The sequence below is a fragment of the Neofelis nebulosa genome, chromosome 2 (genome assembly GCF_028018385.1).
Source record: "Neofelis nebulosa isolate mNeoNeb1 chromosome 2, mNeoNeb1.pri, whole genome shotgun sequence".
Taxonomy (NCBI): domain Eukaryota; kingdom Metazoa; phylum Chordata; class Mammalia; order Carnivora; family Felidae; genus Neofelis; species Neofelis nebulosa.
Window position 1 is genome coordinate 47,106,488 of NC_080783.1, and position 18,801 is coordinate 47,125,288.

The 18,801-nt window shown below is 34.7% G+C and overlaps 1 protein-coding gene across 8 annotated transcripts in view; it reads left to right on the forward strand.

Annotated features, from left to right (window-relative positions):
* Positions 1-18,801, forward strand: part of TFPI (tissue factor pathway inhibitor) — a 107,030-nt gene that overhangs the window by 31,256 nt on the left and 56,973 nt on the right. For 4 of the 8 annotated variants that reach the window (XR_009256821.1, XM_058711807.1, XM_058711781.1 and 1 more), the window contains exon 4: positions 4,331-4,690. The exons of 3 other annotated variants lie outside the window; for them this stretch is intronic. The gene's annotated coding sequence lies outside the window, so the exon portion shown is untranslated. The remainder of the gene's footprint in view (positions 1-4,330; positions 4,691-18,801) is intronic. One more of the 8 variants, XM_058711797.1, reaches the window with a different exon arrangement.

The following is an 18,801-nucleotide window of genomic DNA, read 5'->3' on the forward strand; positions in this document are numbered from 1 at the left end:
TCCGCACAAGAATATTCCAGTTTGTGTAAGTTATATGGAACAAAATGGTGAAACGTTTTCACTGATGCAACATAAATATGAAATTGATGATTTCTGGGAAATTAATTTTGGCTTAGCTGCCACTCTTTCAAATAAAGTTCTTCACATAATAAAAAAGATTTCTCAAATGATTTTAGTGTGCTAAAGAGCAGAAATTCAACCAAGTAGATATGAATCTAACCAATTGCCAGTTGGTTTTGTTAAGCGATGCATAAATTGGGCAGCATCCCATCTAGAAAATAGAGAGCTCCAAGGAGTTGTACAAAATGGAAGGTTTTTTATAGGAAGTAGGTGGAACAAGAAAGTAAAACAAAAGAAAGGATTGTTCCAGGCAAGGTCACTTTTCCTTAGAGTGAAGGGCAGGAGGTCAATATTGGGTGAATTATCTTATCTGCCTTTGGGGATGGGTGAGGGCCCATGTGACAGATTACTTCACTGGTGCTTATCAGGAAATTCCAGACTAACAGGTTAAGATTTACCTTTCTGCTGGGGGAGGTTGAAATTGCAATTAGGTATTAAGCCCCAGTTTAGTGACTTGGCCTAAGTGATGCCATTTTGGGCCTCTGGTTATCTTTTTAACAAGGGAAACAGGGATTGAGTACTACAAGGATGTATGTTTTTAGTACTTAGGAGAACTGAAAGTAGAACTGGAGAAGGACTTTGCTGTAGAATTCAGACACCCTCTCTCACCTCTCCTGTTCCCAGTCTTGTCTTGCTTTCATTCTTTCTCATCTCCTCTCAGAGGCTGTACTTTCTCTGTCATTCTTTTCATCATTCTCTCTCCACATAATCATCTTGCATATATCATTACAGCTGCCAGCCCTTTCTCTATGTCAGCTTTTTAGTTAAGAGCTTGGCACCTACTCTATACTTTTTCTACAGCTCTTAGTTCAAGTTCGAAAAAAGAAATCTGATTGGCTGAGCTTAATTCTACCCCAACAAAGCCTGTAGATTAGCCCCCAAATTAATCAGTGTTCATTCCAATCCAAAACCAGGCAAATTTCCTCACAAATGTGAGTAGGAAGGGAACACTGAATATGCTTGAGAGGCAGGGTCTGAAGTAATAAGGGGCAATTATGCAGCAAAGTTTCATTGTTAAAACCAAAGTTTTAATGCACACAGCAAAGTTTTTTGTTTGTTTGTTTGTTTTTCTTTGGTATGAAGTACAGAATAGGTGTGAGAAAACACAAAAGAGTATTTAAGCATCTGCACTTTGAAGTCAGACCACACAATGTGAATCAGAGCTCCAGAAACTATACTTGACCTTCCAAAACCTGTAGAACAGCCATTAGAAGGGAGCAGGATTTGTCATCCCAAAAACATGCCTCTCTGGCTTAAGGACTATTTTAGGCTGTTTTTTGTTGTGGGGTTTTTTGTTTTGTTTTGGTTTTGTTTCTTTTGTTTTTTGGCCAAGTTAGAAAGACTTTATTTTTATTTAATATTTCATTGGCTTGCTTTATAACTTTTATTTACTTAAATTTCCTTAATTGACGTATAGCTGATAATATCACATTAGTTTCAACACAGTGATTGAACTAACATTATACTATGCTCATCACAAGTGTAGCTACCTACCATCTATTACAACACTATTACAATTGTATTGACCATATTCCCCATGTTGTACCTTTTATCCTCATGACATTCATTCCATAACTGAAAGTTTGTATCTCTTACTTAGGGTGATTATTTTTAAAAAAAACAACAGACACAGGAAAAGCTTTGAAAATGGAGAAGTTATCGGGGCCCCTGGGTGGCTTAGTCGGTTAAGCGTCTGACTTCGGCTCAGGTCATAATCTTGGGGTTTGTGGGTTCGAGCCCTGTTGGGCTCTGTGCAGACAGCTCAGAGCCTGGAGCCTGCTTCAAGTTCTGTTTCCTTTTCTCTCTGCCCTTCCCTCACTCATGCTCTGTCTCTCTCTCTCTCAAAAATAAATAAACATTTAAAAAATTTTTAAAAAAAAAGAAAAAAGAGAAGTTGTCTTTTATTAAGGGACATTTACGTTTATACGAGAAATCTCCATCAGTACAGGCATCTCCCTCTCTGTATCAGGAAGAAGAGAATAACTAAATCTTTAGAAATTTATCAGTGGAGAAGGCAAAGACTTAAATTTGCATAGCAACCTAATCCTTGTTTGCTGTGCTTTTCCTGATAGTCTCCCATAACTGGCTCACTCACCCCCAACATCATCTTTTGTCTTTAGAGATGTTTAAGATGGTAGCTTGGGCCACTTCAAGGAGTCATTCTGTTTTCCTGGGTATATCCTATGTATACAGAAAGTATACATGTTACTAAACTTGTTTGTTTTTCCCTGTAAATCTTTTATTATAGGGTGGTCTCACCCAAGAACCTAGAAGGGTAGAGGGAAAATTATTTTTTCTCTCCTACACCATTGTCTAGAGGAAAGAATTTTATTTGTCCTTCAAGGTCCTTCTAGCTGGAATAAGAATTAAATTGACAAGAGATAAACAGGAGAAAATAAAATTTAATTTTGTACATATGGGAAATCCACACAGACATGGAAATTCCAAAGACAGGCAAAATGAGGTATATGTGTCACTCTGAACTAAGGAGGGGTTAGGGGTCTGATACTTCAAACCGAAAGCATGCAATTCAATGGAAGATAAAAAAAGAGTAAATATTCGGTAAACAAACATTTGCAGGGCTATCAAAAACAATAGGACCTAGAGACTTTGATCAAACAGGTCTTTCTAGGTTCTTCTCTACCATGCCTAGTTCATATCATAATGTAGTTATCTCTAGTGATAGTTCTATTTCCGAAGCAGATCCTCTGTCTAAATCCTTTTAGGCTGTCGTGGGGAAGGTAAACAGTCTTTTCTGAATCTGCTGAGTTTTGAGTGCTTTTAAATAAAAAATAATCTTCATGCCAAATTGAGCCATCTTGGGGTGGCCTGTCCTGGGCACCTTCTTCATAAGCTAGTTGTGAGAATTAAATGAGGTTATTTATGTGCTAGACCCCTAATAATTATTCAATAAATATTAAAAATACAGAAGAAGAAAAGTTACCCCTCTCACGAAGATTAAAGGAATGAAACAAACAAAAAAAGAAAAGCCAAAGGCACAAAGACAATCTAAAAAGGGAAAAACAGGAAACTGATGGATTTTTTGATCAAATGACTGAAACCTTAATGGAATAGTAGATTCTGAAATCGTAGGAAATCTTTAGTGATCTTAGTCTGATATGATCATAATTCCATTATGAAAACACTAAAGGTTAGTGGAAGAGAGCCAAAGCATAAGAGACTCTTAAAAACTGAGAACAAGGGGCGCCTGGGTGGCGCAGTCGGTTAAGCGTCCGACTTCAGCCAGGTCACGATCTCGCAGTCCGTGAGTTCGAGCCCCGCGTCAGGCTCTGGGCTGATGGCTCGGAGCCTGGAGCCTGTTTCCGATTCTGTGTCTCCCTCTCTCTCTGCCCCTCCCCTGTTCATGCTCTGTCTCTCTCTGTCCCAAAAATAAAAAAAAATAAAAAACATTGAAAAAAAAAAAAAAAAACTGAGAACAAACTGAGGGTTGATGGGGGGTGGGAGGGAGGGGAGGGTGGGTGATGGGTATTGAGGAGGGCACATTTTGGGATGAGCACTGGGTGTTGTATGGAAACCAACTTGACAATAAACTTCATATATTGAAAAAAAAAAAGAAAAAAGAAAACACTAAAGGTTAACCTCATGACAGCAACTTACAGCAGAACAATTGGACATATTTAAGAATTTACAAATTATGTGAAATAATATCATTATCATCATAATATAAACAATAGTAATAAACACAAAAATTAACATTATTGAAGGTGCATGTCTTAAGTGTTTTATATATGTTTATATGTATACATATATGTATTAATCCATTTACTACATGTATCAAACTTAAAAACCTTTATTATTATTATGTTAGGGAAAAAGAAATGGATGCTCAGAGAGTTTAAATAATTGACCAAAGTTGCAAAACTAGCAAAGAGCTGAGGTTCAGGGTTCACAGCCCATCATTCTGCAATAGATAATTCTCTAATCCTAGGAAACTTCAGCCCTCAGATTGTTTTCTTAAGTATACCCATAATGTGGATAAAATAATTTGAAGAAAAAACAAACTGGAAAAAGAGGTCATTTTAAGTAACAATGTAATAGTAAATATATATTGTAAAAATATATAGCTCTGAGGGGAAAAGTGTTTTTTTCTTTTTTTGACTGATTATAAAAAGAATCCTGGAAAGTGAAAGATATAGTTCTTCAAGAACAGTAATTCTGAATTCTGTTTCCTTCATTTTGTCCATAATAGAAAAGCCTTTCAAAGTGTTTGGCGAAATTAGCCTAAATACTATTGGAGTGACCTAAACAGGAAGCCTGGCTATTCCCAACTGCCTGTGATCTCTGAAACCAGCTCTGGGGCTCCCTCTTTGCTCCAATAGACAGGAGCGACTTTGGGCTACATAATCATCAAATTCTTACCTCGCCCTTTCACTGCTAGTAGGATCAGATTACATTTCTTTCACTATTCTCCACTCCCCAGTTTCTTGATCTGTTTAAAAGAAGTAGAAAAGATAAATCTTCTCTTCAGTGCCTGGAAGGGAAAACAAAATAACCTCAACTCCGCTTTGAAAAAAAATCTTTCCAAGAACTTTCTTCAGAGATTTGACTCGTGAGTACTTGGCAATATACTTTCTAGCCCATGAGAAATAACCTTTATTTATTTTTTCTTGGGAGAAAAACAGGGTACTGAGAGGTAAAGGCTGGTAGGGGAGGACCATTGTCTGTAACCCTATAATGAAAATTGACTCTTCTCTGTAAACAAAGTAAACTCATATTTCAGTGCAAAACTAAGTTCTCAGCACTTTGCATTTAGTTCTAATGCAAATATATATGCAGTATATATTTATGCTTGAAGACCTTGAACATTTTTGTAAGAAGTTGGTGAGATGTAGTCTTTTTTGTAATTCTTAGCTTGTGGTAGCAATTTGTTACTAATTGTGTGTTTAATTGGAATTTTCTGAAGATTTGGTTTACTTTTAAATAGTATATATTAACATATAAAGAAATATGATTGAGAGACTCCCTGGCAGACTTATGTTTAAAGAACCTTCTTCCATTACCTTTAATTGTTGGTAGTTAAAATGAAGCATAAACATTAGAATTCTTGTAAACTAAATTAAATATTTTATGCCTGTATTAACTAATCTCTCTAAGGAAATACTTTACAAGCCTTCAAAGAATAAAACTCACATTCTAAGATACCTAAATAAGAATATATATCATTTCACTATTTGTAGTACAATGATGTTAATTAAAGCAATAGATCACATACCTACATGATGTACTATCATGTTCCTGTTGGTTATGAAACATTAAAATTTGCTTCTGGTAGCCAATAAAAGCACATAATATAAAAGTACACAACCACCGAACTATAATGAGACAAAGTTATTTAATTATGGAAAAAGCTCATTTGTGTAAGTAATACCAAAAAATGAAGGCCAAACAGTGCCATGTAGGAAAAAAAAGAAAAGATAAGCAACAGCCACAGTGTGACTCAGTGCTCTGGAAATTAGTCACAAAATGACTTTGTAAATTGTGTGATAAACACAGAGGGCAGAACCCAAGCAGGAAATCTACAGCCCAGAGAGTCATATTTTATGTATAAAGGCATAGTATTTACATCAGAAGGGAAACATGTCAATTTTGAGATACTGCAAAGTTTTTAAACCTAAGAAAATCCTTTCCAAAAACAGTTTTAGATTGTTTTTAATTCATCATTCTAGTGCATGATTATTTCAAGACATTTTATCTATATCTCCTCTAATCTTTAAACTAAAAAATGAATACTGTCTTTGAAAATGTATCAGAGTATGCAATTTAATTCAGAGCCTATGGGTTAATAAAATTATATAAGCTATTCATAGGGATCAAAGGGGTTAAATATTAATGTAAATACAGGTAATTAACATTATAGATGTAAAAGCAAAACTTTAAAATACTTGGAGAAGGGCACCTGGGTGGCTTAATCGGTTAAGCATCCGACTTTGGCTCAAGTCATGATCTTGCAGTTCACAGGTTCTAGCTCTGCTCTGCGTTGGGCTCTGTGCTGACAGCTCAGAGCCTGGAGCCTGTTTCGGATTCTGTGTCTCCCTCTCTCTCTGCCCCTCCCCCGCTCGTGCCCTGTCTCTCTCTCTCTCTCTCTCTCTCTCTCTCTCTCCAAAATTAAATAAAAACATTAAAAAAAATTTTTTAATTAAAAAATTAAAGAATGTTGTTGGAGAACTTTAATGACATACATATTACTGTTTGGTTCCTCTTTCCATTAGGTTTGCTGAATGGCACAAGTTTTGTTTTGTTTTTGTTTTTTTAAAGGTATGGTCTGATACCTTTAAGTATTTGTTTTACATTCAATAGACTAGATCAAAATGTGGCTCCTGTTCAAATGGATTATGCCATCAGTTGGTGCTTGCTGGTCTGATTGTAACTCAAGGCTTCACTTGATTGTTGGTCATACAACTACTCTGACTAGAATCTTCTTTTATAAACATTTTTGCTAAATTTAAAAATAAAATAATCTATGAAGTGGGAAATTGTGTTATTAAACTATACTTTTTATAATATTAAGTTACTCTTCTCTTGAGAATTAATTTCCTGACCATTATTTTATCTATATTATTCAAATTCAAAAGATAATTGGACAAGATGAGTAACTACTGGCCAAGTTCAAAAGGCTTTACTTATTCTCAGAATACCTAGCAACTGACCAAATAGTAAATGCTATATATTCTTTAGAAATGGTTGGTTTAAATTCAGTGTCACAAACTTTTAAGACACAGTTCAACTCAGATCACTACCTAATTAGCAGGAAAAAAAGTGCAAAGTAAAAATCTTTGCAAAATAAAAGAATAAAGGGCAGGAGAAACAATATGAAAAGGGAAGGGAAGTACTTAGAATAGGATTTTTAAAAAATACCTTATTTATTAGTGTACATAAATAAGTTGAATGGTAATATTGGTTAAAATAAGTTAATTATATCAACAATTTATTTTTGCTATGTAGACATGATTTAAGAACTGTACTATAATTCACCTATTTCAGTAAAGCCTGACTCTAGCACCCTCCCGTTTTTGTTTTCCATCTAAAACATTTAACTTGGGAAATTAATTTTCAGATTTGTCTTTTTAAAAACAAAAATGTTCTTTTGTTGTTGTTAAAGTCTATTTACTTATTTTGAGAGAAAGAGAGAGAGTGGGAGAGGGTCAGAGAGAGGGAGGGGGAGTGAGAGAGAGAGAGAGAGAGAGAGAGAAACTCCAAGCAGTGTCCCCACTGTCAGCACAGAGCCTGATACGGGGCTCAAAGTCACAAACCGTGAGATTGGGACCTGAGCGCAAATCAAGAGTCGGACAGTTAACCCACTGAGCCATCCAAGAGCCCCTAAAAACAAAAAATATTCTTAAATGTATTATACCTTTTATAGAAATATACCAAAGCTATAATTTTTTGTTTGTGCCTTGGAGATATCTGAATTTAAGAAATTGAGTGACTATTAAAGTCCTTGTTTCTGAATATTAAATTTCATCAAAATGAAGAAATGTTGCAAGTTATTCCAGAAAGTTCTTTCTCTAGTAGGTCTTTGAAATCCTCCATGACTAGTTTCTTGGTGTGATGTATCATCGCCAGGAGCCCAGTCTTCCCACTACTCTTTTTTCCTTGTCTTCAATTCTTCTCCAAGTGGCAGGTGTCATGTAGAACCAAAACTTAGGATTCAACTACCAAAAGGCTAAGGATGACCTAATCATTGCCACATTTCTTCTTTCCAGAACCAATAACAAAAAGCACTGGATCCATGTCAAATTTGCTATGTTCATCTCTCTTTAGGACTTCCTTTGGGATCCTATGTTCTCTCTTAATTGGAACAAACACATTTTATTTTAAAGACAAAAGAGTAAAAGGACACCGTGATCCATAGTAGAAGTGCCAGTGATGCAGTATTTCTATTCCAATTGTTCTGTCTGGTGGACCACAGTTCCCTGAGGTGACATGGACTTACTGCAAGGAATTCCCTAATCAAAATGTAATAATAGCATAGTAGCATTCTCTGTAGACTGAATAAATATTATATGTTGTTGATTAGACTATTTCAACATCAGAAATGTGAAAGTATCAATCAATATGGCACTAATAAAATGTAGTGTTTTTATTACCAGCATAATTTGTCACTGGCATCCTTCAACTGTACCACACCCTCAGTGCCACCACCACTCTGCTGCCAACCAACCTCAGTTTATCTCTCCTCTTCATGATTCATATCAATGTCTATCCTCGCCTCAAATCCCATAATATCCCATCTCTAAGCATCACCTCGTTCTTAACTTTACAAGACTTAAAAATGGAGTAAACTTTAGTAATGGGATGAGCCTTCAGAATAATAGTGTTTGTTGCAAACTTTTGATATTTTTAAAATTCATTTAGGAAACTTCAAATTATCTTACAAAATGAATCAAAATGATTATATTAAAATATCATATGCCTACTCTTGCTCTTTTTTGTGCCAACTATTTTCAAATATGCATGAATGTAAAATGAATGAATTTCTGATTCATACTACAAGAATGGACCTTGAAAGCATGCTAAAGTGAAATAAACCAGACACAGAAGAACATATAGTATATAGTTTCATGTGTATATCCAGAATAGACAAATTCATAGAGCCAGGGAGTAGATTAGAGTTTACCAGCATCTAGAGGAAGGGATAAATGGTGAGTTACTGATTAATGCATACAGAGTTTCTGTTTGGAGTGATGAGAAATTTCAGCAGTTGGTAGCAGTAATGATTGTACAACACTGTGAATGTAATTAATGCTACTGAGTTGTACACTTAAAAATGGTTAAAATAGCAGGGGCACCTGCGTGGCTCAGTCAGTTAAGCCTCCAACTCTTAATTTCACCTCAGGTCATGATCTCATGGTTCATGAGCTTGAGCATGTCGGGCTCTGTGTTGACAGCATAGAACCTGCTTGAGATTCTCTCCCTCCCTCTGTCTCTCTGTCCCTCCCCAGTTGTTCGTTCTCTCTCTCTCTCTCTCTCTCTCAAAATTAGATGTTAAAAAAAATGGTTAAAATAGCAAATTTCATGGTATATCTACTTTACCACAATAAAAAATAAAAACAGAAAACTATTAAAAAGAATTCAGTGTATGGAAACCAATTTCACAATAAATTTCATATTAAAAAAAAAGAATTCAGTGTGAAGAATTCTAGATTCATGATAATATTCCTTTTATATTTTCTCAATAGAATAAAAGTACAAATATTATAATACTGGATACCTAAATTTTAAAAACTGAAAACAGGATCTTCCTGTTTTGTTTCCTGATGCAAACTGGAACCTATTTTTACCTGATATTGCTGTCCTGGAGGCTAATGTTTTTTATTCATATTGTCGTTTTTGGTTTTGGTATCAGGGTAATTCAGGGCTTACAGATTGAATTGGCAAGTACTCCTTACCTTCTGTTAAATTTTCTGGAGTAGTTAATGTAAAATTTGTATTATGTCTTCTTTAAATGTTTGGTGGCATTCATCAGTGAAACCATCTGGGACTGAAATTTTCTCTGTGGAAAGGTTTGTAATTACAAAATTCAATAAAAAATAATTATAAGCTATTCAGATTATTCATTGCTTCTTGAGTGAACTTTGGTAGTTTGTCTTTCAAGAAATTGGTCCAATTATCTAAGTTGTCAAATTTATACGCATACGACTATTTCCTTATACTAGAATCTGTAATAATGTGAAACCTTCATTTCTTGATATTAGTGGTTTGTACATTCTCTATTCTTTTATCAGTCTATATTAAGATCTTTTCATTTTTCACTTGTTTGCTCATAAATAAAATGGACTTTTAGGCAATATATAATTTGGTCTTGATGCTTTACTCAATCAGGAAATATTTGCCTTTAAATTAGAGTGCTTAGAGCATTTATATTTGATGTGATCATTGATAGGTTTGAATTCATGTCTCTCACTTAGCTGTTGTTCTATTGGTCCTATCTATTTTTGTTTTCTTTTTTACTTACTTGGGGTCTTCTGAATTCAGTATTATGTATGATAATATTTTATTGCCTTTGTTGGTTTATTTGCTATCATTCGTTGTTATTTTAGTGGTTGTTTGGGGGCTGAGCGTACACATCTTTGACTCATCCCATTCTACTTTCAAGAGATGTTAAGCCATTTCTCTAATAGTACAAGGAACTTCAAACGGTGAACTTCTACTTTCCCTTCCCTGGCCTTTGTGCTATTGTTGCCATATACTTTGTTTCCTTACATGTTATAAATTTATTCCGGTTTCAATTAGTCATCTTTTCAAAATAAACTTTTTACTTAAATACATTTAGATGTACAGAAAATTTACGAAGCTAAAGAGACTAGCCATATGCTCCAAACTCATTTTATTAACATCTTACATTAGTAGGATACATTTGTCAAATTGATGAGCTAATTATCTTTTAAAGAGATTTAAATGTTACAAAACAATCTTTTATATTTGCCCATAGATCCACATTTCCGTCTGATGCCGTTTGCCTTCTTAGGCACATTCCTTTCTTTCCAGGACTCCAATTACATGTATATTAATTAAGATGCTTGAAATACCTCAAAGCTCAATTATTTATACCAGTTGAGGCAAACATAATCCCAAATGATAAGTGCTGTAGACAAAATTTATATTTAGCATTAGAATTTGGTCTTATAATCAGGTGAAAGTGGGTACATTATTCAGATTTCTATATATCTTATTGGAGTTCTGTGGTTTTAATCTCTTTTAGCATAGTTGTTCAGTCCATGAGGATAGGAAACAGGTACACAACAAAGAAATTATTGTACATCCACATCCTGATGTTAATGTGCTTTCTCAAAAAATTGTGAGATAAGCAATTTCTCTTAGAAACACCTAAACCTTTTTTTTAGTGCCCATAATTTTATTCCTATTTTAGTCTTCCCAGGATTAACCTTTTTGTGTATGCTTTGTACGTTTTCTCTTAAGGAATTGCTGATGAATGTATCAACTAAAGAAAGATGTCTAATCCAGGAGAACTTAAATTAGCCACAATTCACATGGCAAGAGATTTCTTTTTTTAAATTTTTTCTATATATGGTCAGTTCATTTAAAGCCATTTTAAGTTTGCATGCATTAATTAAAGCCCTTAAAAAAGTAAAAAGTCCTTGAAATACCATTGTTTGCCATTTCATTGTTATATCAACATTACTCTCCCCACTACCACTTATCTGCATTCCATATTATCATCTCCATATTCAGAAACCAGAGACATACAAGTGACGGTCTCTCCTTGTAGTAGGTACTGGACGCCTCAATTAAACAGAGTGAGTGGGCATCCACAGATGCCCAGAAATGTGCATAAAAAATATCTGTGCATGTGTGTATTTGTATTTTAGAAAGGAGTCTAATTTCCCTCAGATCTCAGTAGCTTATATCTCACCATGAAGGACATACTTGAGATGTGATTAAATATCTAAAGAAAACAGAATATAGAGTTAGGATCAAAAAGAGTATCAAGTAATAATATGTCCTAGAGAAGGCTAGATAAAGAAGTTATCTTTGTAAAGTTTTTTTTGAAGATTTTTATTTTTAAATAATCTCTACACCCAATGTGGAGTTTGAACTCACAACCCTGATATCAAGAGTCTTGTGCTCTACCAACTGAGACAGCCAGGAGCTCCTCTTTATAAAGTTTTTCGTGTGAGATAAGCCATAAAGTTATCCAACGAAAAAGAAATCTTTGAGAAAAGATCTTTTTGAGAAGCCAAGGGAGAGATTAAATCATTTTTAGATATCTTTCAGTTCTATCATTATACTTGAATAAGCAGATTCAATTTTTAATATCTTCAAAGCTGAGTATTAACTCAATATGCTTTTTATATATTAGGTCCTTTGCATGATACAAAAAGTATCCAATGCCATACAGTTTAATAATGTATAAATTAATTTAATTATTAATATTTAAAGTAGCTTACAAAAAAATCAAAAGTCTGTTCTCTATTCTCAGAAAATTATAATCAAAGGAATTAAGTAGGGCATTTAACAAGAAGAGGTTATCGGATTCCTGATTATATGAGTATGTATTAGACTGAATTTGGATGGGAGAAAAAGAAATGACAATTTGGACAAACTAACTGGTTTTTATAAAAATGTAAAATAATGAGCATTCGTTGAGGAGGAACCAAGAAAAACAGAGAACTATTTATTGGATCCTATGAGTAAAAAAAGAAGTGGCACCAATTGCCTTTCATTCTCTGGGCCTACAGTTCTCATTCTTTTATGGGTTTAACATTTTATAGTCTAAATTGAAGTAGCTGAAGATCAACACGCTAATGGTTCCTGGAAGTCCATGACTCAGCTCCCTGGGGTTTCCCTGTTCCTTTACAGTGGTGATTCAGAGAAGTTGAACTCAGGATGTCATCTAAACATATGGGTACAGTCACGAACAGCTGCAGTTTCAATCTGGAACTAAGCTCAGACACCTCCAGATAGTTTTCATTAGAGCACAAGCATAAATTCCAGGATTTTTCCATATGAGGACTTATTTCACCAGCAATTACTCTCACTGAGTGAGAAAACTGATCATTATTGGTTCACCATGTTTACTGTACTTCAGGATAAAATCTTTAGCTCATAGGGGCTCCTGGGTGGCTCAGTCTGTTAAGCATCCTACTCTTGATTTTGGTTCAGGTCATGATCTCACGGTTTGGTCCATGAGATGGAGCCCTGCATTGGGCTGGGTGTTGACAGTACAGATCCTGCTTCATCGGGTTCTCCGTCTTCCTCTCTCTCTGCCCTTCCCCTGATTGTGAGCACTCTTTCTCTCAACATAAATAAATAGAGATTAAACAAAACCTTTAGCTAATATTTGGAACCATAATATTTTTCCAGTCAGAAAGAAAGTTACCTGCTTCCTCCTCTTCAAAGATCCTTCTAGCTGGACTAAGAATCAAATTGATGTGAGACAGATTAATGGAGAAAATAAAATTTAATATCGTATGTATGGGGAATCCATATAGACATGAAAATTCCAAAGACAGGCAAAATGAGGCATATATGTCATCCTGAGCTAGGGAGTCTGAGACTTCAGAGGAAAGGAATGTACTTCACAGAGCAATAAGAAGAACAGATGTTTGGTAATTAGATGCTTGCCTTGCCATACAAATCTTGAGGTCACTCAAGATAAAATTCATCTCTGCTAGTAACCCTTATTCTGGGAAAGAAATTAAAAATTTCTCTCTTTTTAAAATTTTTTTTTACATTTATTTATTTATTTTTGAGAGACAGAGCACAAGTGGGGGATGGGCAGAGAGAGAAGGAGACACAGAATCCAAAGCAGGCTCCAGGCTCTAAGCTGTCAGCACAGAGCCCACTGTGGGACTCGAACTCACAAACCGCAAGATCATGACCTGAGCTGAAGTTGGACGCTCAACTGACTGAACCACCAGGTTATCCCAAAATTTCTCTTGAGCTCGTAAGGTGTTGATTGCCTTCAGCTCAGAATAATCATTATGCCAAAGTGGCCCATCCCGAGGCAGTCTGCTTGGGGCCCCCCACACCATACATGGGCTAACATTTTGCTGTCCTTTTCTCATATAAACTAAGATAAGCAGAAGCAGAAAATTGAGAAGTTTCTAATATATTTGTCTAAACAGAGACAAAATCTGTGATGACAGGAGACTCTGAGGGGAAATGAGAAAACTTGACCAGACTTTAGTTATTGATTCTTGAAATAAAAAAAGGTAATATCAACCTGAATTGCATTAGCTATGAATCAAAGTTTTAATTTGAACCCTATTAGGAGGGTCTCAACCATTTTTCTGTGTTTTTCCAAAGTACGTACACCCTCTGATCATAGATGTTACATTCAATGTGAGTTAATAGATTCATTAGAATTAATACAGTATTTGTATAACCAAAAGATAATAGATAGATAGATAAATAGATAGATAGACAGTTATATAGAGAAGCAATGGTCCTGCAATACCATTTTCCTATCTTGCTCTATAATGGGTACCTAGAAAAGCAAATATAAAAAGTAGGAAAAATAGAAGCAACTGTAGATCTTTCAATATTGTTCTCTTTTTAAATATGGATGTTGATAATAATAGAAAAAAAACCACAGTTAATATATTCAGTTCTTTCTCCTCACAGCTGTATTTATTGTATTCATTTGTATCTTTTCTATTTCCTTCTATTTGAAGCTATTGGCTTCAGTAGTTAAGCAGAACTGAATTCTCAGAAACCTCCATTTTGGTTTGATATAGAATACCAACTTTTGTCCTCCTCCTCCTGCTAAAGAAAAGACATGAATACAGTATGTTGTGAAACGCTTTGCTTTTAAATAAACTTAGTATGGGAAGCAGAGTTACTCTGATAAGGAAAGATAAACTCAAAGAAATGAATGACATCTACTTCTGAACAGCAAAAAAAAAAAAGTCTTACAAATTTAACTGTAAAATCTAGACAATATAATTCCACGCATATTGTTCTAAAAGACTTTTGGTAATCATGGGTAAATATATAACAAACAATCTTTGGCATTATTTCCTCTATTATGAGTTTCTACGTGATTTCTCTTTGTTCATTATATTTTTAGTATTTGAAGATTTATATCATATTTTCTTCAGACTTGACTTACAGATTTTTAGAAATATTTATACATATTTACATTTTCCCGACTCATAACTTCTAATTATCTCTTTATTCTCCTCTCTCCCTGCCCATCACTTCTCAATTTTCCTTCTCAATTTCCCAGGTCTCTGTTCTCTCTTAACTAGCAATAAGAATTAGTATTTCTTAGTATTATTTAAAGGGAGATTATTTTTCCTCTTTAAAGATATAAACATAGAAAAATTTTTAAAGATTTTAAATTGTTTTAATTGATGAGTTTCTTCTTGACTTATTTTACTTATAGGACATAGGTCCAAAACAGAGAATAAAATCCCCTAGTTAGAACTTGATGAAATGTTAGTTTCTAGAGATTGTAAATAACCTGAAATCCACTTTGGGGGAAAAAAGAGGAAGATATTTGCAAGAACAGTGGGTCTTTCTTGCACCAGGTGCCTTTTCCTTGAATGTTCGCAATTCCCATGTTTGAATTGAAGTTCTGCCAATTTGCAAATGTAAGACTTTGGCGGGGGGGGGGGGGGGGTCTGTTTGTGGGATTCAGTTTTCTCCTTAAAAAATACCTATCCCTATGGTTTCTTTTATCTCTAATAGTATCTAATTGTATCATCATGCTCTCCACTTCAGTTTTTATTTTTGGGTTATAACATGAAGATATTCGCTTTTTCTCCCTACTGTCACCATTTCCTTTCTATGGGATTGTCTTTACTTTTATTTCTCACATTATACATGACAAGCAGTTAGGCTCACACAGTGAACAGCTTTTAATGTATTATTCTTAGAAGAAACTCTCCAGCTTTATAAAATCATATGTGACAACTGCTTCTGAATGTAAAAGAGAGTAACAAAGTTTTTTATCAATGAGATTGTTACAATCTAAAACACAGATAAGTGTTATGATGTGACCTATTAACTAACATTAGGGAATTTCACATTACACAAGTCTCCGGAAATATGACTTCCTGTAACAGGAGCCAGATCTAGTAGGTGTTTCCCTAGTGGACTGGCAGTCTTTAAGTAAACACGAATAAAGTCAATAGTCTGCAGTTATTTCAGGATGTGTTTTGTTGTTGTTTTATTTTTGAATCACCCTGTGTTTCTAATATTAATTTACTTATCAGGTCAGAACGTTTTGCTTCATTGTTTTCCGTATTTTATCTTTACCCTGGGTATATTTCTAAAACATAATCTAAAAATTTGACTCTTGTAGGGGCGCTGACTGCTTCAGTCAGTAGAGCATGTGACTCTTGATCTCTGTGTGAGTTTTAGTCCCAACTTGGGCAGTGAGATTACTTAAAAAATGAAAACTAAAAAAAACAAAAGACAAACTATTTTTAAGAACTTTAAAAATCGGACTCTGATAGCAAAACATCAGGCATTATTTTAGTGTTAAAACAGTTTTAATGATGAGAAAAGGGGATTCTTACGTAGGCTTTGTAGTACTGATACTATTTTCTCATCCCCCAAGCATCCTTTATCAAAACAGTTGAAAAAAATTGGTTAATAAGCAGTTTGTGAAAGTAATAAAAGCAAAATAACTCTCAGTTAGGTTACATTTGGCTGGGTGTAGGACAAAACCACAGCCAACTAGCTTAGATAATGAGGCTACTTATTTCATTATATTATCTTACTGTACAAAGCACAGAGGTAATATGCTTCAAGACCAGTTAATTCAACACAAATCCAGGTTCCCCTGTCATTTTATTTCTATCATTTATAGCAGATAGTCTTTATCTCAGGTAGGTCTCAATATTATAAGATGATTGCTTCAGTCACAAGCATCACATAAAGACAAATGGACAGACACACCATGTGGCCTTTTCCATGTGGCTCCATTTAAAGCAAGAATCTTTTTCAAAAGTACATAATCTCGAACCCCGGGAAAATAGCATACTTACTTTCTCATATCATTGGTCAGAAACTTATCATATAGAAATAATTAAACCAATCACCATAGGGGAAATGGAATCACTACGATTAAAGTGGAGTAATGAAGCTTATTATTTATAAGTTTATTCCTGGAGTAGACATAGGCTATCTTTCCCTGAGATCTAGATTTTGAACATTTTCGGCTTACTAATATCGATAAAAAGTGGTTACAAATGGTTGTTCAATATGAAAACAAACAAGAAAACTGAAACAATTTAAAAAGTTAAAAAAATGACAAAAAGATATCCATATTCTCACTAGCCTAATATATTTTCCCTTTTTAAAACATATTTTTCTGCATGAACATCAATTTTAGCTGATCTTAAAATAGACATACATTTTTTGTATTCAGCTTTTAAAATTCATATTACCATGATTATTCCCCCACTTTAGCTTCTAGTCATTAACATTACCAATTTAACTTTGTGTAATATTACATCTGATAGATGGATGTGTCACCATATCTGATAATTATCATAACGTTGCATATCTACATTAAAAATGTAACATTTTTATGCTAAAATAAACATGAGTGTGCATTTAGCCATTTTCATATATTTAAATTTCTGAGTATGTGATATTGCTAGCATAACATATCATCTACATTTTTTGAAGAAAGAATGTACACATAGGAAAAATTATTTGTGGATGATTAAATAGCAAACCACTTACATGTTTCCTCTTGCCAACACTCCTCAAAGTCTTGCCCTTGTGGTCTTTTATCTCTGCCCAATTGATAAAATCCAACTCTGGATCCTTCAAAAGTTTAATTTTGATATCTAGAGAGAAGGAGCACTGATTTTCACAGGCCAATTATTATGAATTTATAATTTTGGATCCCAGAGGTCCAGAAATCCTTTAACAAGAAATTTTCAATACCTCCTTTTATTTTGTCTAGAGAAGATGTCAAACCCTCACATTTTAAAAAATCCACTACTACTTGACATTTTGAACAATCTCAACCTCTTATTCACCTAGAAAACTGAATCACAGCAACAACATCGACTTTCTATTTGCTCTTCAACAACTCCTTCGCAAAATACATACACGTACATACACTCACACATCTGAAAATGTATCATACCTCCTCAACCCTCCCAAAAGAATACTTCTCATTTTGAAACAAATATTTATTTATTATTTTTGAGAGAGAGAGAAAGAGCACAAACAGGGTAGGGGCAGAGAGAGAAGGAGATAGGACCTGAAGCCACTCAGTGCTGTCATTAGACACCCTGATGCGGGGCTTGAACTCACGAACTGCTGGGAGATCATGACCTGAGCCAAAGTCAGATGCTTAACTGACTGAGCCACCCAGGTGCCCCCACCTCTCATTTTAATGGAATATACTCTTTTCTTCAGGTCTAAATTTAGACCCTCTTCATCTGTTGCCCAGGATCTTCTATTCATGTTATAGGATCCTCTATTCATTTTTTTTTTTTCTGCTTTAGTTTTTTCTTCCTCTCTCTAATGGCAGAAACGTATAAAACTATACCCTCAAGAGAAGTTTCCCTTTACTTTTCTTATTTTTCTGGATACATTCATGAAATGATACCCTAACTTGCTGTGTTCACAGCCTCTATTCCAGTTCCTTCGACAGCTCACCTGCCCACACAACTATATCAAATCTTTTGTCATTCTGCAAGGGTACTGACAATGTCATTGACACTAACCACCATGCCTTCCTTTGAACCATCTGTGCTTTAGACATTGTCAACCTGCAACACTTTCTTGAAGTGCCTCCCTTAGCATCCATATCACTATAGCTTCCCAGGTTTCCTCCTGCTTCCCTGGCCATTTCTCAGTCGTCTTCTCAGACCTTTTTCCTCATTCTCATTCTTTGGAGTTTAGTTCTAGGGTATTCCTTTCTAATCCTCATACTCCCCTCATAGAGTCACAGATTACATGAAATTAAAGTTTGTAAAAGGAAGAATGTCTGCTCTTTAGCAAGTGCTATACAAGTATGTGTTAAAACTGTTTCATCCACTACACAGAAGAAATTATCATTTATACTTTGATTTTCACATTTCTTTTTTTTTAAAGTTTATTTATTTATTTTGAGAGAGACAGAGGCAGCGTGAGTGGGGCAGGGGCAGAGAACAAGAGAGAGAGAGAATCCCAAGGAGGCTCCATGCTATCAGCACAGAGCCCAATGCGGGGCTTGAACTCACG